Raw genomic sequence first — 19,939 nt, forward strand, 5'->3', positions numbered from 1 at the left:
CTGGAAGTTAGCTGTTCTAACCAAAGAGGAGCAAAACTAGTGAGAAGACTCATCCTCATTGTAGTGATAGCTGGGTTCAGGAGCAGCTGTAATGTGATTAGGCAGCAGTCCCGGCGCTCAAAGCAGAAGGTCTGTTGCAAACCTCCCATGAATCCACTGGGAACTGGGGCTTCTTTTTGCCGTCTTCCATAAGCCTTCCGGGATTTGCACATAGGTGTATGACAGAGGTTGAAAAAAATAAATAGTGCTGACTTTATTGTGTCTATGCAAATAATGTTAAAATCCAAGGCCAAAATTGCATAGCTCAGATTTTCTTTTTTTGGTCTCAAAAGTACAATAAAATGTAGCTGTTTCTTGTACTGACTTTCTTTCCTAGTAACAAAACTACCCATGTTAAGAAATTTGAACTTATACATTTGAAAAATTAGACATAACAGAGAAAATAAACATCTTTGTAATATAACAATGGATGCCAAAACCCAGACTCATAGCTGGTGAGCGCAGCGGCTGTGGTTGGAACCTCTCCCGCCTCCAGGGCAGCACTAAGGAATATACATACACGATTACTGTGTTATCCAACTTATAAGAAATGTGGTCATTCCTAATAGTTATGGAAATGGAGTCAGATATTTTATATTTGTGTATAATTTTTGTTATAACACTACATGAGTTTTCTATAATGCCAATAATTTCTAAAGACAGTTTGAGTTTTCTCTACTTATAAGTAGTCTTTTAAATGTTATTGATGTTATGATTATGCACAAGATCTCCTTTTATAAAAATTCAAATTAATAATATATGAGATAGGCATATAATTCAGCTATTTCATTAGATTCTAAGAGATTTTAATGCAAACATTATTTCAATTTTTAGAATGCTTTCAGTTTAGAGAATTCACTGTTGTCATGGCTGGAAAGGCAAGGGAATTCAGAAATTTGTCTTAATAAAAAGTAAAACAGGCAATATATATATAACTTAATAAATTCAACTCAGATGGCAACCAAATCCTAAAGTTTAGACATTGTCAACTTGTCTTAAAAGTTGCTATTTATTCAACATATAGAGGAAAGAAACATGATGATAATATACCATAAACAAAGTTTAATGGGTTTTAGTCATCAATCATAATGAATAAAATGAAAACATTTCCACAGAGTATCATATATTATTTGTAGTTACAAGAGCCCATCAAGCACACTTTATATTGTCCCAGCTGCTTTGGTTCAGTGGATAGAGCATTGGCCTGAGAACTGAAAGGTCCCAGTTTCGATTCCAGTCAAGGGCACATGCCCCAGTTGTGGGTTTAATCCTCAGTAGGGGCTGTGCAAGAAGCAGCCAATCAATGATTCTTTCTCATCATTGATATTTCTATCTCTTCCTCTCTCTTTCTCTCTGAATTCAATAAAAATATATTAAACACACACACACACACACACACACATACACACACTTAAGGCAGTAACTGAAATTCTAATAAAATGAAAACATCTTCAGAGTGCTAAACATTTGCACCGTGGGTAAATATGTTATTCAAGAGCAGTCATCATTGCAACTCAAGGACCAATACTGCATTAGAGGGAATTTATTCCAAAAGAACTTTTGTTTGATGCACTACACATATTCTGGCTCACAAGTTTGATGGCAATGTTCTCACATAGAAAAGCGACATTCAAACAAGAACTGCTGGGAAAGATAAATGGCACCTTCCCCACCCCCTCAATAATTTATTATTTCCTTATGCAATGTGTTCCTGAATAGATATACACTGGGAAAGAAAAGATAATACTTAGCAACAATTTTTGTATTCTTTTAATAGAGTAAATGTATCCAATATATTTTAATTTTAAGGCATTGACCATTTCAGTATATTATTGGTTTAATTGAAGTTCCTATTTTAGTATGCTAATTATTATTTGTAACTCTATATAGATATATAGAAACTTCAGCCATTTAAAAAATTAAACATACTTTAGATTATTGTTTTTACTTAAAAACATAAATGTGGATGATTGATAACAAATTAACACTTAAATGATTAACTATAGCTGTACAGACATTTTCTTGGGTTGTCATTGTTAATCAGTTATACTTAATAGAACCCCTTCTATATCTTACAGAAAACTTTGATATGCTAGAATTACAGGGCTAAAAATGCCGTCTGCATGAAGTTTTCCTTATGATGGATGACATTAAAACTGGATTAAAGACAAATTAGGGTGCCAATAACATGCTATTTGCAATCATGCTGAAAGATGGGCACAGGACTTCTGAGTCACAGTGAGTGCCATTTGTTCTAGCAATTGTCAATGCTCCACTCGAAAAGTCTGAAGAAGACAACGAGGGCCAGATGCTAGAATCTCTATGTGCCAGCCAAGATATGCATTAGCATATGATGTTGAAAGCTTTCTCAGTCGTCTCCTACCTAAGAACAGCACATTTGCAACAGAATGCTGATAGACCCAGGCCCAGAAATCCCTTTGGAAGCTCCGTGAGTGGCGCGCTCCAGACAGCTAATGAATTACAGAATGAGATCCGAGTCCAGTATGTTAAGCTTCTACTTTTGAAAATGTCTTATTAATCAATTTTAGACTTCCACCGTTTCATCACTGTCAGAAACAAGCCATATTACAATTAAGTGAAAAGCCAGAATCATCAAAAGCATATAAAATTCATCCAACTTGCAAATGAAAAAGACTTGATGTCAACGCAGTATGATGAACTTAACATTTAAGAAACCTTGGGAAAGATGTGGGTAAAGTATCTGCCAAACGGTGTTTTGAATCCATAATAAAAACAAATATAAATCAGGAATTCTTATAAATGGAGACCCCCAGGATCCAACTCCAAAGATTCTGTTTCGTCCTGAGACCCAGGCTCTGCCAGCTTCATACTTGTTCCATTTCTGATGCAATTGGCCAGGACAACAGAGCTTAAGGAATGCTTGGTGAGTTGTCTATTTCAGTTAAACAATCTGTTTATATAAAACTGTCTATACTGAAACCCTGAGATAATGCTTATCCCTTCATTCACCACTTTTATGGTACCCATGGCTACCTATCTTATTCAGGATTTCTGATAGCAAGATTGCTTTTCTGTATAAAACTCCTGATAATTGGCATGGGCAATAAAGTTGATAAAAATGTATGATATTTGGAAAGGGGACATTTTTGTTTCACATAGAACATAGTAGAGAAGGGGCCATTCAAGAGTAGGCATGTCAATTTAAGAGCTATGACCAATAGAGATCTCTGACCATTTATGGGAACTTGAAGGGGGAAAGCATAGAAAAGTAATGAACGAAGCCCAAAACCCAGTCCTTCAAAAGTATTAAGTCCTACCAAAGAAGGTAGAAATAGAAAAAAAATATATAATAAATAGCCATTGGAAGAGTAGGAAAATATGGTGTTAAAACAAATATTTTGTTTTGATTTAAAAGTAGTTATTCTGGTATATATATAAAGAGAAAATCTTTTATAGTCAGTAAAATGGGTGTTTTCTTTTAGATATAAAATTTAAAAATTATAATACTCCTGTAAGCAAAAGTGCTAATCCTTTCTAAGAATAGTTGCTACCTATTCTCTCTGAGCAATGCATTATTAAAACATGAGCTAGTGCACAAAACTCGTGCACAGGCCACGTCCCTATCTGCTGCTGGCTGCTGGCAGGGGCCTTCCTTCGTTCTGCACTGCCCCCTGGTGGCCAGCACATGTCATAGTGAGTGATCGAACTCCTGGTCCTTTGAACTCTGGAGGAACACTTTACATATTAGGCTTTATACATATAGTAGATCCATTATGGAATAAATCTGTAGAGATGCATTTGACTGGAGCTTCAAAGCTTCACTAACTTAAATTTTAAAAGATGATAACACAATAGAGTTAATCAAGAGAAAATTTACAAGAAAAATGTTGTATAAATGTATACTGATGAAGTAATAACACCATTATTTATTTTTTAAATTACAATATATTGCACCATCTCTAGATGCTTGAAAATTAAACCTAATTTACTTGCACTCAGACGCAGGAGTTTTAGGTAAAAATTAAAATCATAAATGTTTCTAATATATTGAGATAACAAGTCCAAGTTTATTACAGTACACACACCATGATGCAAATATTATTAAAAAAAACATATATGTTTGTGTCTTGTGTATTCACAGACACATGAACACATGCAGAGTTTCATTTCTCTTTAAATTGCCTTTCTTGCTACAACCCCAAAACCCAGATTTTAAAAGTTCATGTTTTAGTTTCCTGCTTTCCTGTTTTTTCCTTTTGCTAAGGATGTGCACTTTTTCTACTTTTCAATTCCCTTCAGGATCCGGCTATCTAATGTACAAATATGGTTAGTGGTAGTAAATGCACCCAATTGTTCTCTGTTAATTCATTAGCCAGATAATGTGCTACCTCTCTAAGGAAATGCAATGCCTAACTCTCTATATACATCTCCTATAAAAAGCACACTGGGGAAAGCACTAATGCTGGAAATTTAAAAAGATCCAACTGGGAGTTAATTTATTCAAGGGAGACTTCTTAGAGTCCTTTAAATCACATTAATTGAGTGGCTGCCTGCTCTATGAATGCATAACTCAGTCCCAGGTGCTACAAGTTCCTCAAAAAAAAAAAGGGAATATGTTCAGTTTGATTTTTTTTCTACATGAAAATGACAGCAAACAAAATGCTTTTTTTATTATTGATGGTAATATTTTTCATTACCAAAGTTTTAATAAATAGTATTAGACTTGAAATTTTAATAATATGGTAGATTTGTAGAGTCCTTTTTGATAATCATGTGATGATCTATGCATAGTGACTAAGTAGGGAGTGGAAAATAATCATATTTAATTGAATTTTGATTGATAGATAACCAGTAACCATTTTTATGGTCGTAAGACTTGGCTATATTAATTATTATTTCAAAAGAATGGGTGAATAAAGGAAGATGCTTTTATTAATAGTCTTATTTTTCTGTAAATATTTTCTAATTGGTGTATTTCCTCTACTCTCAAAAACTTCAATCATCATCTCTATGCAAATGTTCTCTCATCTGAGTTCAAGACATTGTTTCTCCAAGTTGTACCTGTATAATTCACTTATACTGCTCACCAGAAAATCATATACAACATGTATACAATGTATAACATCATGCTTTTTTTAAAAAAAATAAAAGCTTTATTTAGCATCACAAAAACACAGAAACACAAGAAAAACATTACCTAGTATAAATATAAAAATAGTGTTTTTAATGTAAACCAAGTGTTTAAAAATGTGAAATATTTTAACAAAATACATGCTATTTACACAGAACCTTCTTAAAGCAGCCTCCACAGTTATCATATGAGATCATCATGATGAAGTCATAATAAACAATGAACCGAACACATCACCAGCATTTGTATTGGTCAATAGGAAAAACAAAGTTAATTTACTTTAAACCGATACAATTTATTGTGGCATACAAGGCAGGAAGGCAGAAAGTGCCAGTTCTAGGATTCCAGACGCAGTCACTACCTGTGGAGGGCGGGAAGCCATTTCAATGAAGACCTACCAATTAGCCCATTCTTTCATTTAAATGCAAACTAGGCCGTAACCAGTTTGGCTCAGTGGATAGAGAGTCAGCCTGAGACTGAAGAGTCCCAGGTTCGATTCTAGTCAAGGGCATATATGTTAGTTTCGGACACATCCCCAGTGGGGGATGTGCAGGAGGCAGCTGGTTGATGTTTCTCTCTCATCGATGTTTCTAACCCTCTATCCCTCTCACTTCCTCTCTGTAAAAAAAAATCAATAAAATATATCTTTAAATGCAAACTGGTTGTTGATTCAATTTAATTGCTGCTTAAGAAAGGCATGAAATAGATCTGCAAAAATAAACCTTCAGTAGAAATGATCAAAGTGCAGTGATCAAATATCATAGTACATATCTGTCTATCCCTCCTCTGTCTGCTGCTCCAAAGAAACATTTAACTAACTTAAAGGATTTGCAAAGAAATTGCAGACAACAGGAGCCCAAATCACAAACGCAAAAGAAAGACAAACAAATCTGTCAGACCCAATCACTTTGTCCAGTGATGATGATGATGACAGAACAGGACGAATGGAAAAAAGAGCATTTCTCCTCAACCTGGTGATTCAGCATATCCTTCCCCAGAACTGTGGAAAAGTAGAAGCAGCAGTGAATGAAAATACCTGAAGAGCAGAGCACGAACTTAGAAGCATTCCAGCAGAGTCAGAATTAAATACAGTTCCTTTGTCAAGAAAGGCAAGAATGAAAGATTGGTTTGGTAATTCTATTATCAACACACCTCTAAAAGGTCACAAAGTGATTTCTCAAGAAACTTCGGTGGATCTTATATCATCAACTTGCCAAAGTTCCTTTGACAATATAATTTTTAACTGTTCCAGCAGGGACACTCTTGTGGCTATTAATAGAGTCTACACTTTTTTTGTTTAGATTTTATCTAAGATACAGCTAGAAGAACCAGAAAATGATCCTGTAGGGATTACTTTAAATTCCTGATCTAAATAAATATTATATGAAAGGTGCAATGGCTGAAAATTACCATTAGTGTTTCTTCAAAGGAAGTGAACAGTTTATCAAAAGCTGAGCATACAACTGCAAATGAATATGGAGGATAAAGTTTGGAATAATTGTAAAGGAACAAATAAGTTAGCAAATTTGGAGGAACAGCATATAATTTTAATTTTTCAAAATGGCCTTGATCCTCAAGCAAATAAGATATTCACAAGTATCATTACTGAAACTGGTGTAAATAATAATGTCTTCCCCCCCAAAAAAAAAATTCCCTTTGAAGTATTGCCTGTGTGACTCAGAAGTTAAGAGTCTACCTGTGAACCAGAAGGTCACAGTTTGATTATCAGGCAGGGCACATGCCTAGGTTGCTAGGCTCAATCCCCTGTAGGGGGCATGCATGAGGCAGCCGGTCAATGATTCTCTCTTTTCTCTCATCTCTCTGGCTCTCTCTCTCTAGCTCTCTCTCGCTCTCGCTCTTGATCTCCCTTCCTCTTTGAAATCAATAAAAATGTATAATTTAAAAAGTAGTCTAAAATCATCTCTATTATAAGTGAATATATTGCATCAATGTGTTAGCATCAAATTTGGAACAACTATTCTTAAAGTTAAATACATTACTGTTTTGATAGAAATTATTTTATAAACTTCTAACTATGAAACAATAATATTCCCTGGTTTTAATTTATTGCTGCATTCTTTCAAAACATTCTCTAAAAAAAAAGCCTGTTTGTTTCTCTCTTTTTAAAATTTTTTGTTAAATGGCAGGTTAAATGCCAGAAAAAAAGAACAGATGCCAATTTATCCAACACCAGTGCTCTAAAACCTTAAGCTTCCTATATCAGATGATGTTTTCAATGACTATATTGATCCCAAATGGTTAAATGTGGACTAATTATAAATGCATACATACACACATACATCTATCTAACAAAAGGGTAATATGCTAATTGGATCGGGAGACTTTCCAGGAGACCTCCGGATATCCTTCTGGACAAAATCATGGTGGCGGGGCCAAGGCAGAGGTGGTTAGGGGCGATAAGGCCAGCAGGGGAGGGCAGTTGGAGGTAATCAGCCTGGGGGGGGCAGTTTGGGGCAATCAGGCTGGTTGGGGGGCAGTTGGGAGCAAGCAGGTTGGCGGGAGGGGGGGGCGGTTAGGGGCAATCAGGCTGGTTTGGGCAAGCAGATCCTCAGGGGGATCAGTTGGAAGTGAGCAGGCCAGCACGGGGGGGGGGGGGGGGGGGGGGGAAGGGGGGGGGAAGAGCCATGGGTTGGGGGGAGTTGGGGCTGAGAAGGTTGGCTGTGGGGGGGCGGGGGAGGGGGAATTTGGAGGTGATCAGGCCAGCAGGCAGAGTGATTAGGGGCAATCAGGCAGGCAGGCAGTTGAGCAGTTAGGAGCCAGTGGTCCAGATTTGGAGAGGGATGTCCAATCCCTGTGGGATAGGGCCTAAACTGGCAGTTGGACATCCCCTGAGGGTTCCCAGACTGGAGAGGGTGCAGGCTGGGCTGAGGGACAGCCCTCTACCATGAACAAATTTTGTGCATCAGAACAGTGGTACATACATAACACTATATATCCAAGATCTTGAATGATAGAAAAAAAGCAACAGAATTAAAGTAGTGAAAATGGTTTAAAAAGGATATAACATATCATGTGAACTGAAAAGTGTCCTTAAGTTTCAGGCATCATTTGCATTGGAATCTGTCATTTTTACTGAAATTTTGTAAGATTAGATTATGAGATGCAGTACATAATCATTTTTGTAATTAATATTAAGTAAATTACACAATTTATATTAAAATGTTTCAGGTTTCATGGGGGCCAAGTTTTACTTGTATAAGATGCTGATAATAATCACATTAATGTTAACAACAATGATAAAATATTCAGATGAAGGAATGTTTCTGTAGGAGCAGGTAAGGATGCATATAATATCTTTTTCCATTTTAAAATGACTGTTCCATGTGCAAAAATTGTTTTTTGAGACATTTATTTATAGATCTGTAAACCTATTTTTAGGTAATGTACATTTTTTTTTGTTATTGTGTGAGTTTAGAAGGCACCCAGTTTATATTAAGTCCACTGAGAACTTAAAAATAAAAAGCATAACCATAATTTTTCATCTAAGATTACCTGCATTACAAAGCAAATTTGGCTTACAGTGTATTACTTTCTCAAAATCCCCCTCAACATGCAATAAACACCTTCTGGCTACATTTATCTCTATGTACTCGTGCAAAAGGATGAGGAAACATGGAGGCCATTAAAACGCAAGCACCAACAAAAGCCTTGCCTCTTTCTGCTTTCAGGAATGTGGATTCGGAGCTATGCCATCTGAAATATCCTGTGGTGATTTGTTAGGGACATCATGGCTTGTACCGACCAGAAAGCTTAATGTTTCAATTTCCCGTGCTTTAGTACCACCTTAAAGCTGTCAGATACCAAATGGTTCACCTGATTCAATGAGTTACTGGCATTTAGAATGTAGATGTGCGTTCAAGTACCAGTTTTACACTTAAAGCTGATTCCTTTTTAATTTTTTCTCTGCATTAAATATTGTAGAAGCAGCTACTCTAGATATTTACTAGTGAATTTATTTCTACCTATTTCACCAGTAACATGGGTCAAACTGACTTGCTAGGGCTCTCCATTTATTAAGTAGAAAGGTCTATTCGTGGTTGATGATGACAACGATGGGATAGCATTGTCCACTCAGAGAAATTAGAAATGTGATTTTTGTCTGTGAGCTCTGCGCACATTTATGAGAGAATCAAACATCTCTGCTTAATGGTCTGTACTGCAGAATTCTATCTCTGTCCTAAACCACATAGAGCTAACGTGTAAGCATAAAATTTAGAATATAAAGGTGTGTTAGGCTGCAGCTCCCATTAGAAGACAGTTGAATGGCCTCACTCAGTGATCAGAGCAACTATCAGCACTAGTGAATTAACCAATACTAGTAACACATATTAATTTCAGTATATTTAATTTTAAAATAATTGATTTGAATTATATTGTTATTAAGTTAAATATTTCACTTAGCTGTCTATAGTGATTTAATATGTCCTTCCTATATGCCAGCCATTATGCAGATTGCAAGTATTATTTTAGTTATTTTTTATACGATTATATGGTGTAAGTTTTGTTACTGTTATTAATGTTAACATTTTACAGATGAAGAAAAGAAGGGTTAGTCTTTAGTGGTCATACATCTGAAAAATTGTGGTTTCAGATTTTCCAGTTACACTATATGGCCTCTAAAACAGATTGATTGTATTTCCAGTATTTCTTAGAATACTCTAGTAAGATTTAATTATATGTTATGTATTCTATCAGTTACCAGAAACATTTCTATAGCATTTAAATTTGAAAAACACACACACACACAAAAAAAAACACCAATGTATGTGACCTAATTGTAAATAGTTTAAAGCTACATTGGCATAAAACTTAGTAATAGGTTATTATATATATATATATATATATATATATATATATATATATATATATATATATATAAAGTTTGTATTTAGACAGAAGTGCATATTTAGGTAAAAAAAAAATAGTGTACATATTTAAATATTGTGCATAGTTAGGTAAAATAGTGTACCTAAATATGCATAATAGGACATTAGTAAGGCAGACAATAAATGCATCCAAACTACCCTGGTTTTGAAGCACAAATGTGTTAAAATAGCTATTTATAGTTTCATCTATACTTATCAAATCTCTAATATATTATAGTTATATTTTTTGTTATTTTGATACTTTTTTATTTTGATACGTTTTACTCATAGATATCCTATCTAATAAAAAGGGAATATGGTAATTGACTGCCATGCCCTCAAGATGGCAGTGTTCACAGCCACAAAATGGCGGTGCCCAGTCCCCTCAGTCCTGCCAGGCAGCAAGCATGCAGCACGGCCAAGCTCACCCCCAGTCCTCTTAGTCTTCCAGCCGTCAAGGGCAGGCCCAAGGCGCAGGCAAGCCTCGGATGGCGGCCACCCAGCTGCCCAGGGCTGCCCGAGGCTCAGGTAACCAGGGCTGGCCAAGGTTTGAGCTGCCACCAGTGGCAGCAGCAGAGGTGTGATGGGGGCTTTGCCTTCCTCTGGTTGCTGGGTCACCTCTTGCCCCTGAGGGCTCCTGGACTGTGAGAAGGATCCCCCCTCCTCCAGTGCAGGAATTTTTATACAACGGGCTTCTAGTTGTATAATAAAATTTTATAACACTTATGGAATGTCAGAACCTTTAAAAACAAGCATTCTAGAGATCCTTGTTTCACTTACACTCCACAGAACCCACGTGTATGCTAATCCTCTTGATATCTACATCTATGTGTATCAGTTAGGCCAGCGTTTTTCAACCGCTGTTCCGCGGCACACTAGTGTGCAGACAAGACAAGAATTTTATAATTTTTCACTATTTTGTTTACTTAATATTTCATAATAAAGTAATTATAAAATACTTTCTTTGTGTTTATTTGATTCCTATTCAAGAGAATTACTTTATATATAGTCAATATAGGCACAGAGTTAAATTTTTTAACATTTTCTAATGGTGGTGTGCCTCGTGATTTTTTTCATGAAACAAGTGTGCCTTTGCCCAAAAAAGGTTGAAAAACACTGAGTTAGGCTGTGGTCTGAATGTTCGTGTCTTTCAAAATTCCTATATCGAAGTCCTAATGCCTGATGTGAAGTCTTCAGAAGGTCGATCATGAGGATGGAACCCTCATAAATGGAATTAGTACCTTTTTAAAAGAAATTCCAGAAGGCTCTCCCTCCCCTTCCCCTGTGTGAGGATAAGTTGAAAAGATAGTATTCTCCAATCCAAAAAAGAATTCTGACCAGAAACCAACCATGCTGACATCCTGATCTTGGACATTGAGCCTCCAGAACTGAGAAATACATTTCTGTTGTTAATAAGTCACTATGTGTATAGCACATTGCTATAGCAGCTGGAACTAAGACAATGGCTATGCATATTCAGATATACTGCCTGCACAATAACCTAAGACTGAATTTCAGTACAGTACATAGGACAGCCCATATTCTATATAGCTAAGTCACATGACTCAGTGTGCTTCAACCAGATTCAGTCTCTCTCTTAGGAATCCACAGTTGAATTGACCATGAGTGGAAGGCAGTCAATGATGAGTCACTCTAACGGCAGCAAGATCATGGACACTAATTTACTCCTTACACAGTTTTTATATCCTTCCTGAGACATGGCACAATACAATTTATCTACAGTCTTTGAAGGTGTTCCTAGTCTCTGTCATTCCAATTATTACTTTTCTCTAAAAAAAAAAAAAAAAAAAAAAAAAGCCACATATTTTCTATTACTTAAACCCAAAGCATCCTAACTGACACAACTTGCCATAGAACACACAATCTTTTTATTTTCACTTTAATTGGCCTCAAAATTCTTCAATTGATGTTTGTTGAGCACTTACTATGTAGACAGAATTATAAAATAGAAACTCAGCTTAAATCTATGAATAGAGGAAGGTATAATATTAATATGCAAGAAACTTGCAATAGGAGAGATTGCATTTAACTAATCAGCATGAAGTAATTATATTAACAAATAATTACAAAAACCCTATTTTGTTTCAGCTATATATTTAATGTACACTTTTGTGACAACACAATTTATGTGTAGAACTGACGTTGAATGTTAAGGGATAATCTAGAAATTAATGACTATAAAATTAATGTGTTCAGATATAGCTCTAGTATGGTTTCAGTAAAAAATTACATTATTTCAACAGTCATTCTTTAAATATCTATTATATATTCCAGAATTTTAAATGTAGCTTTATATTAAAACCACACTGGTAAGTCCTGTATTATGTTATTAATTTGATTGTATAATGAAAAAAGAATGTCTCTTCCATAATACTCTATTATGTTCCCCAGATCAAAATAGAGAAGCCAATATCTTATCTCTATATTATAATTTTATACATTTGACTTGCAGCGATGAGATAACCTCTAATGGAGCAGCTAAAATAATACCATGCTTTGTTAACCACACCTCAGTTTGAGGTTGTCAGGGTGCTTTTGTGTCTCCAAAATCCTGCGGATCTATTTCCTAGAGGGAAGTGGAACCAGAGAGTTGAGGATGCCTCATGACAACATTTTTCCATTCAAGGATTTTCTCTGAGAAGATCCTTGCATTGAGAGACTGATTCATTTCCTGGAGTTTTGGACACATGCATAGAGTTGATGAGAGGATGCGAATAAAGATTCTGAGAGGAGTGGCTGGGACTACACACCAAATTTTTGTTTGGAACCCTGCAGAGATATGCCTTAAATCGGGTGAACAGAAAATAGTTCAGCGCTCACAGTAGTGGAAGCCAGGTCCCTATGCGGTCAGCTGCAGTTCAGGTTATCTGCCTCAGTTTAATTGACTCTTGAAGCAAACATTTTTGGAAGAAAAAAACAATTAGGGCTTAAAATTGCTATGTAAGGCTTCATGCATAATTCGGGGCTCTAATGCAAAAATAATCAGGCATGCAACAAGAAAATAGCTAAAAGCAAACCAAAAGAAAAAACAGAAACATCGTAGTAGAACTGCCAAAAACAAAGACAAAGAGGAAAATTATGGAAGCTGCCAGAAAATAAAATAAAAGAAGCCAGGGGGGAGAAAGGCATATGCCCTTCAAAGAAAGACTCTTCAAAAGAACAATAGAGGCTAGCAGACAATGGACTGGAATCTTAGAAATGCCAATCTAGAATCCAACACCCTGTGAAAATATCATTTGTAAATGAGGACAATGTAATTTTCAGAAAGACAATAACTAGAAGTCTGTGTAAGTCTCTGATTAAAGGAAAATGTATAGGGCATTGGAAGCAATTACAGATAGAACTCTGAGGATAAAGGAAGGCATGAGATGCAATGCCAGGGGAAAATAAATGTGAGGGTAGTTTAAATGAAATTGTGGAGCTTTAAATATAACACATTAAATACATATATACAGAGAGATTAATTAAAGCATACATATATCACACACACACACACACACACACACACACACACACATATATATATATATATATATATCAATATATATATCACACATATATATGGTAAAGCCAAAGGTATGGGAAAAGGATTGCAGACAAAGCATTCTAAAAATTCTAAGATTCTTGCATTGTCTGCAATGTGGAAACATTCTAATTTTATTTTACCTTTAATAAGTCAAAAGATTATCTTATAAATTTTGACATGAATGCTCAACTGAAAGTAAAACAATGAATATCTAATAAGTTATCAGAAAGAAAAAAACACAAGTCTGTAAGAATGAAGAAAAGGAGATAAATTATAAGACATGTAATAAGACAATATGTTTTAACACAAATATGTCAGTAGTTAAAGTAATTATAAGTAAATTGAGCAATCAATTACAAGATGTAATAATGGATTTAAAAAGAAAGCAATAGTGTGCTGCTTAAAAACCATGACAACTTCCATATGACATTGAAAAGGATCAAAAAAGTTTACAGAATGAAATCATTAATCAAAATAGATCTTACTTAGTGATATATAGAAGTATACTGAATTAGCATATGGCAAATATTGAATAAAAACAAATATTTTTTCCTTATAATATATATGGTAGGCCTTGAGATTTTATTTTTTCTCTTTCACACTTTAAATGTTCAAAATTTATTACATTGCTTATTTCAAATTTTATTATTATTCATGATTTTAGAGAGAAGAAGGGAGAGAGAGAGAGAGAGATGAACCAAAAGTCAGATATAAAGACAATAAAGCAACAAGCAGACTGTCAAATTACAGCCGGGAGGGTAGGGAGATCTGGGGGAGATAAGAGATCAACCTAAGGACTTGTATACATGCATATAAGTACAACCAATGGACACAAAACTCTGGGGAGGGAGGGTATGTATGGGGGGGGGCAATGTTAAAATATGTACACAGATAATAATGTAATAAAAATATTAAAAAATAATAATAAATTATAATGTGCCAGAAGCCTGTTAATGTTTTAATAATAAAGAGCTGTGGACAGGGAATTCTGAGGGTCAACCTTAATTGTTCTAAAGGGTCAGAGCTAATTACTAGATGTTGGTAGTTGAAGAAGCCCCCACCTGTTAGTCCTAAATTCACTGATTGGTTTTTATTGGAGTTTCCTGCCTAGGGCATATAGATGTATCCTATAATTTTAATCTTAATAAAAAGGGTGGAAAAGCCAAAATGAGGAGTAGTCCTCCCACTAGAGTTGGACTACTGCCTGGCCTCCATTTCCCAAATTAATGCTTTTCTAGTCTTTTTTCATTTTGTTGTACGGCCTTCTCCAGACCAGAACCCTGAACCAGAACCCTGAATCACACAGGACTTGAAAGGGATTCCCACAAATAATGCTTCACACAAAAAAAAAAAATAAAAAAAAATTTAAAAAATCTGAGTGGCTTATAGCAACAGGTATTTATTTTTACTAATAGGTATTTATTGGGTTTTAAGAGTGCCCCATGATTCCTCATTCAGAGATTTGCAACAACCTGGGCTTGCTTTTTAAAAAGATAGATGTAGAAAGATAAAAGCGAAGCTAAAGCATAAAGTTAAAGCTACAAAAGGCACATTTTATGCAGAATCAATATACAATTGATGATTTCCTACAAAGATCCATATGACTTAAAGAGGAAATGTTGTGTAACCTTTCTATAATTTATTTCTTTTTATTTGAATAATGTTTAAATTTAGTGGTTGCCTTCAAATCATGGTGGATATAAAATTAGATCTCTTGTTATGTGTAGATTTTTACAGCCCCTTCAGTTTATATTTACTCTCCTGAGATTATTCTATTGGGCTATCTTAGACTCACCGCTTCCTGAGGACAGGAACTGCATATGCTTCGTGCATGACTGGCATTGGGTCCAGGGCTCATTCAATATTTATCAGGTGGTTAAATTTGTGTGCAGATGTCAGCATAAATTTAAAAATCCTGAAATTGCATATTCAATATTCTCGGATGTTAAATACATTTTTGAAAATCAGAAAAATTAACCTGGTAAGATGGTTGCATGTATATCTTCCTTATGTATTTTCATTTCATAAATATTTTTACATATTTAAAAATTTTTACTATATGCATTCTTGTTGTAGCTGTCAGTAATGTGGTGATAAGGTATTTGGTTCACCAGTCAGAATACTGCTGAACTTGACACTTTAATCACAGGAAACCGATCAGGACAAGAACAAAATATATTTTTAACGCATATAACCATCTTATATAATAAAAGGCTATATGCAAGCTGTCCCCTCAACTGGGAGTTCTACCAGGGGGCAGGGCGGCCAGCCAACTGCCTGTAGACCCTCCCCCAGATGGCCCTGTCCCTGATTGGCCCCGATTGGGGTAGGATGGCTGGACCCCAGCCATTCATGAATTCGTGTACTGGCCTCTATTTTATAAATAACTGAAGTTGATTTAAAAAATAAAAACTAACAAAAAAAGAAGAATTATAAAAATAAAGCTTTTATATATATATATATATATATATATATATATATATATATATATATATATATATATGGAAACCTGAATTTCTAATAAACATGTAAACAAATTTCCAACTTGATCAGTAATCAGTAAAATGTCAACCTTAAAAATGAGATATCATTTCACATAAGATATACAAAAAATGTAAAAGTCAGCCACAAGAAAGTTTTTGTAAGATGTAGGGAAGCATGGGACTTGGTTGGAAAGTGTAAGGAGGATTCTCCAAAACGTCAGGGGCCTCTAGGGGCACCTTGCTGAAGGTGGCAGCCCCTGCCTTGACTTTTCCAAATGAGTCCAAGCCCCCGGGTGTTTTGCTGGAATCTGTATGTTTGGTTTTTAGACATGACCTTGTAGAAGCATGTGCTTTCTCAAGGATACTTACCCTGCTAATAGTATCTAGAGATGAGTTTTAGTTCAAGCTGTTGCTACAATAAAAGCTGAAGGAGGCAGATAAATGGGGCTGTCCAGTTCCTTTAGCCAAGCAGTCCCTTAGTCCTCTCTGAAACCTGTGACAGAGCAACCCATTTATCCACCACTCAGGGTCTGCTGGTCAATCTCAGCAGTAAGCCTGTAGCAATGTGAATTGTCATATATTGATTAAAGCACAAATATGTACAATCTAGGAGGCCTATCATCAAAATTTGGTGAAGGTGAATTTGTTTACATATTTGATACAAGAAATCAAGATTTCTGATACACAAACTATTGTATCAATTTTTATAATAACATAAACAACTTTAAAAAGTAATATAAAATTATTCAAAGGAACAGACTAAAGCTGAAACATACAAAAGTGTGAAGAGAAATGCATAATATGATGAGATAAAGCAAATTGGCCCCTGTTGGTTATTTATATCAAGTTGGAAACTATGAATAAGTTTGTATAAAATTAGCCATATTAAAAATTTCATAAAACCATGCAGATGAATTGTGAACAGCTCTCACTCCTGAGGCCTGTGAGAGGTGGAAAACACCAGAGGAACACAAGGAGCCACAGTCTTGGCACTCCTAGTTCAACCATCAGTAGTAAGTACGGTGAGGGCCACAATTAAATAGAACTATGTTGGGTTGATCAGCATAATACTCTTCATTCCAAAATTTGAATAAATTGTTACAATGTCAAGAAAAATGTAAATGCTTATATAGTTGCTGTGTGGTAGGAAAAGGCTAGGGATGAGGATGGGACCTTGTTCAAAAGAATATCATTCTAAATAGAAAACTGTGCTTTTCTTCAGACACCTTGGTCAAACAGATGATGTATCAAAATACCACCACACACCCATAATCACTACCGCCACTGGCACAACAACATTTTCAATAACTTTATGATAACAGCCAAAGGGAGTTCTGGAATGCATTATTAAGCAGAAATTCTCCAGCTGAAGTTTGCAGTGCCCAGGTGTGGTGACTGTGTTACTGAGGGTTTTATCTTCAGTTCATCAGTTGTGCCACCGACTGATTAGTTCATAGTTCCCTGGAAATGAGTGTCTTTCTCTGTGTGTGCTTTGCAATTTTTGCAGTTCATTTAATCTCTCACAAGGCTTCTATTATCCTCTATCAACTGAACTTTTATTTCTCTAATTGGCAATTTATAATTCATGTGTACGTCTGAGCATCTTCTCTCCCCTACTCCAGTTTTCAAGAATTTAAAACTTAACTATTTTGTTTCCTTCTCCACAATAAAGATAATTTAACAATCTATCAATACCTATATTTATTTATATTAGCGTTTAAATGATATGTATTCATGGCCAATAATATAATAATAGCCCAGGTTTTTATTTATCATTGAAGATTTGGAACTGCTACAGACTTTTATTGATAATTATCTTTACTGTTCGGCCACGTTCACTGAGATATACACATAGTTTGCTATTACTGGAGTTACAAACATTCCCCTCAGCATTTCAAGGAGATTATTTTTCAAGGAGATTGGTATTTCCCGAGCTTTCTTAGTTTTTGTAATATTCTCATTATATTAAGGTGGCAAGAATTTCAAATAGCTTTTTAAATGTGCTTTAATTAGTTGTCACCTATGTGGCTTTGAAATAAACTTTCAATAAAGTAGATTTACTGTTTGCACATTTTTCTTCATTATCAAATCAGTTTGATTATATTTATTGTGTTTTTTAAAGAAAATGAAACAAAGAGGACAATAACTTCAAAGTATTATAAACCACTGTATAAATGTAATTCCTAAATTAGCATAGAATCATAGCAGAGAAGATGCGATATTTAAAAGATAATTGCTCTGAAACCTAAGTAATCTTATTAACCAATAAATTTAACTAAAAATAAAATAAAAATGTTAGAATATAATTGCTCAAAATAGCCTGTAGAAAGAACAGAGAACAGTGTAGAATGGTAGAGAAGCATAAATTGCATTTGTCCTTTGTGTATGTTGTATGTGTGTATGCCTGCCTGAGTTTTAATTATTAGTACATTTCTCTGGAATTTGTGGTAGGTTATAACAAAACAGCATGGCCATATAACTAACAGAAAAAAATATATACAAAAACATTCCCATGAAAAATATATTGAAGCATTGTATAATATTAACTTTTCTAATATTAAACATAAATACATTAATTTCTATGAATTCTTTGTTGTTAATCTTCACCTGAGGATATTTTTCTCCCCACTGATTCTGAGAGAGAGTGTAAGGAGGGGAATGAGACAGACAGAGAGAAACGTCGATGTGAGAGACACACATGGATTGGTCTCCTCCTGCTTCATTCAGAGATGGAGTCTCCAAGCCTGCAACCAAGGTACTTGCCCTTGACTGGAATTAAACTGGTGACCGTCTAGTCTACAGGTCGACATTCTAGCCACTGAGCAAAATTGGCTATGACAAATGTCTATGAATTTTAAAGTTATTGGTTATTAGTGTCCCTTCTTCAGAATAATAATTTTCTTTTACCTTTTGTTACAAAGCATATAATATAAACTAGAGGACCAACGCATGAAGATTCATGCAAGAATGGGCCTTCCTTCTCCTGGCTGCTGGCCCCGCCTTTGCTCTGGCCTGAACTACCTCTCTGCCTTCCCATGCTGCCCAGAGGCCCAGATTGGCCAGGTGGTGCAGAATGTCTGCCTCATAACCTTGGCGAGGATGCAAGCATCCTGCCCCACCCCTGGGCACTTGGTGCCTGCATATGCAAAACCTGCCATCTTTGTTGGGTTAATTTGCACACTCCTGATTGACTGGTGGGTATCGCAAAGGTATGGTCAATTAGCATGTTATTCTTTTATTAGGTGGATGATACCAAATTTACATTTCACAATTGTAAGCCTAAAGAAGTAATTTAATCTCAGTGTGCCTGTGGCAGATTGGGCACATTTTATTTTGCTGGTCTCTCCTCACTGAAGGTCAGAGTGCCTTTGTTAACCTGGGTAATTAGCCCTTTCTCTTCTCTAAATGTACATTGTTACTACCCCTTCTCATCCTCTCCTAATTATAAAATGTATGCTGACCATGACTTCCCTGTTTAAATCCCTCCAGTAACTTCCAAACTCACACAGAATATAAACCAATGACTCCTTGTGCTGATTTAAAAATTATTGCACAAACCTGAAAATCATTTACTACACTTGATTTTAGCCAAAAGTCCGAGTAGCAATAAACCTGAAAATCATTTAGCTTTCAGGTTCGACTGTCATCACTCCCTCACTCTTCATGACATTACAATCTCATCGCAATTCTTTCTTTCTTCATCAAGGGAAATTTACTTCTACGTAAGGTCCTCCATATTGAATCTACTTCTTGAAAATGTGCCTTATAAATAAATAAATAAATAAATAAATAAATAAAATGTAAATAAATAAATAAATAAAGTAAAATGTGCCTTTCCTGATCTTCACATTCCTAACTCCTCCTTATCATC

This window comes from Pipistrellus hanaki (genome assembly GCF_964339955.1).
Source record: "Pipistrellus hanaki genome assembly, chromosome: 4".
In the NCBI taxonomy this organism is placed as follows: Eukaryota; Metazoa; Chordata; class Mammalia; order Chiroptera; family Vespertilionidae; genus Pipistrellus; species Pipistrellus hanaki.